The sequence below is a fragment of the Geotrypetes seraphini genome, chromosome 1, assembly GCF_902459505.1.
Source record: "Geotrypetes seraphini chromosome 1, aGeoSer1.1, whole genome shotgun sequence".
NCBI lineage: Eukaryota > Metazoa > Chordata > Amphibia > Gymnophiona > Dermophiidae > Geotrypetes > Geotrypetes seraphini.
Genome location: NC_047084.1, coordinates 96,540,074 through 96,543,257, shown reverse-complemented (window position 1 = coordinate 96,543,257; position 3,184 = coordinate 96,540,074). Strand labels below are relative to the sequence as shown.

Sequence of the window (3,184 nt, the reverse complement as noted above, 5' to 3'; positions counted from 1 at the left end):
AGCCACTCCAGGTCTCAAAAGCCTGTCAGAAACCCAAAGAGTAACAACATTCTCGAATCAAGATTGTGATGTCATAATGCCTCATTTCACCAATGCCTAAGAACCAGACTTGATTATCCCTATACTTGGCTCACATAAGAACATAAGAGTTGCCGTACTGGGCCAGACCGAAGGTCCATCAAGTGCAATATCCTGCTTCCAACAGTGGCTAACCCAGATCACAAGTACCTGGCAAGATTCCAAGGAATAAAACAGATTTTATGCAGCTTATCCCAGTAGTACCAAAGGCTGAGTGGAATTGTCCAGATCAGAATGATGTGCACTAATGAAAGTGTCCTCCAATGCATCTGATAATATAGGAATCTTTATTCATCCAATGACATAAAAATACATCCAACGACTCAATGACTTAATGAGTCATTGAGTCGTTGGATGTATTTTTATCCAATGACTCAATGGATGTATTTTTATCCAACGACTCAATGACTCATAAGAAGAACATAAGAAATGCCTGCACCAGATCAGACCTGGGGTCCATCTAGTCCGGTGATCCGCACACGCGGAGGCTCAGCCAGGCTTACCCCGGCGAATACCTTAGTCACTCGTATCCCTCAATGTGTCCTGCAAGAAGATGTGCTGGATGTATTTTTATGTCCCTGGATGAATAAAGATTCCTATATTATCAGATGCATTGGAGGACACTTTCATTAGTGCACATCATTCTGATTTGGACAATTCCACTCAGCCTTTGGTACATTTGAGTTTGTAGTTTTGTTTTGTTTTTCCCCCTGTTTTTGCCTTTGCTTATCCCAGTAGTCCATAATTGCCTCTCCTGGGTCTGTGACTGGGGCTGCTGGAGTGGGGTGCCGGGTTATTCAAAGTTCTGGTGGTGGGTTTTCAGGATGATTATGATAATGGGTTCCACAGCTTGCTGAAGGTAGAATTTACAGGGGGGGAGGGGTCTCTAAGGGTGCTATTAGATGGAGCGAGGAGCCTAATTGACCAGAATGAATGGGCTGTGTAAGGTTTACTGCTTGAAACACACAAAAAGAGAGGATGATCACAAGGATATACAGCCCCAGAATCCTGCTTTTTTGAAAAGGTTCCACTTTGATAAAGCTACCATCAACCATCTCTGCCAAGAGCTAGAGCCTTTTCTTTGCTCTGCCACATAGATAGGGAACCCAGTCCAGTTCACCTAGTGGTCACCCCAGCCCCAGTACTTTTCACCACTGGCAATTTCCAATTTGTACTTACTAGCATAGTGGGTCTTTTGGCTTAGTAAGACAGGGGGGGGGAGGTGGACCAACCTGGGTGCCATCTTGGTGGGGGTACTAGCACCTCTCCACCCTTCCCATGCCACACTCGTACCCTCCCTTCCCTGCACCCCCCATATCTCCTTAAAATCTTTCCCAGCACGAACTACTTTAGCCTGCTGCTTGCACTGGCCTGGCTCCCTCTGAAATCACTTCCGGGTCGCGGGGCCAAGAAGTGATGTCAGAGGGAAAGCCATTGTGAGCAGAAGGTTGGAGAAGCTGCTCATGCTGCCGAAGATTTAAAGAGATACAGGGTAGGAATGGAGGGTGCAAGTGGGGTGTGGAAAGAGTGGGGGTGGAGAGGAGGGCACGGGAGGGGGGGTTGGCACAGACGGAGCAGGGGGGCTGAGAGAAAGGTGCAGGGGATGGTAAGAGCGGATAGCATAGCTGGTTTTAAGAAAGGTTTGGACAAGTTTCTGGAGGAAAAGTCCATAGTCTGTTATTGAGAAAGACATGGGGGAAAACTACTGCTTGCCCTGGATCGGTAGCATGGAATGCTGTTACTGAATACCCATTCTATGTGTGGGTAATCTTCATAACATGGGTTGTGGACTTGGAGAAGGATGTCATCCCATGAATGTTAGATGACATAGACATATCGGAAATGTCCCTCTAAGTCCAAGTTTGGACATTTTGTGAAGTATGTCCAAAAATCGGGTAAACACGGTCCTTTTCAAAATTGCAAAATGTCTATATTTTTTTTACTTTGTAACTAAATTTTATTAACAGATAAGAGTGTGAAAAAAATCTTCCATGGGAAACCATTAGCTCATCCTCCTTACGAGCCTATTAATTTGATCTTCTCTGTTTCCAACATCACAACCCTCTACAAAATGTGTAGTCTGCTTCTTCATGCCACCTCGAGGAGATGAGAGCTTGAAGGGCCAGAGAAAGTTGTTGGCAGCCTTGAAGTTCTTGCCAACTGTGTAGATCTCATGAATCGGATCGTCAACCCAGATGATACCATGCTTCCCTAAATGTTTTTCAATCAGAGAATTGTCAGTCAGGGGAATACGCTGCTTCTTGATCTTGAGGTAATCACGCTTATAAATGAGTTCTCGTACAGACTTCAATGTAGGGTTCAACAATCCTCAACATGTTGATAGAAGCCTTGTTCAATTTAACAAAAGTGCCATTGAAGATCGGTCTTAGGCGAAGGAGCTGCAGCACTTTACGGACCTTGGGGCTAACCCCATTGATGCTCCTAATCCTGATGACAAAGGCCAATTTTACGTCTGTACATCTGCCTGTACTTGTGATAAGCCTCTGCTCTCTTATAAATGAGCTTCCTTTTTTACCCTGCGAAGCTTTTTTTTCAACCTGGTTTTGTTTAAGACGTTTTTCCTCATGGAAGCAAAAGCCTTTCGCTTTTTTAAAAGGCTTTCTGGAGGAGATGGCAACTTCTTTGGCGACTTCTTTCCTTCTTTACCCGCCATCTTCGCTAGCCGAAAAGAGCATTATGCAAAAGTCACAGTCGTGACCTTTCTAGATATCTTTGCCCTTAGTGCATCTTTTTTTTTTTTTTTTTAAATCATTTTCAAAAAAGAAAGCATCTAAACGAAAAATGCACCAAAGAAGCTATTGGGATGTAGGAGGAATCAGCATTTTTAGTAGACTGGCCACGCAGACATCCCAGCAGAGCGTGTGGCACCTTAGGGGGCATCGCAGTGAACTTCAGATCAAAGGTTGCAGGTACACATCTCACCATAACACCCTTACGGTTTATGGTGAGCCCTCCAAAACCTACCTAAAACCTACTGGACCCAAATGTATACCATCTAAATAGCCCTTGTGCCTGCAGGTGTCACCTGTTTAATGGCACAGTAGGTTTTGGGTGGGTTTTAGTTAGAGTGGGGTATGGGTTGTGT

General features: G+C 44.7%; 1 pseudogene; it reads right to left on the bottom strand.

The window, feature by feature from the left end:
* Positions 1–2,074: 2,074 nt before the first annotated feature.
* Positions 2,075–2,752, bottom strand: LOC117352682 (annotated as a pseudogene).
* Between the last annotated feature and the right edge of the window lie 432 nt (positions 2,753–3,184).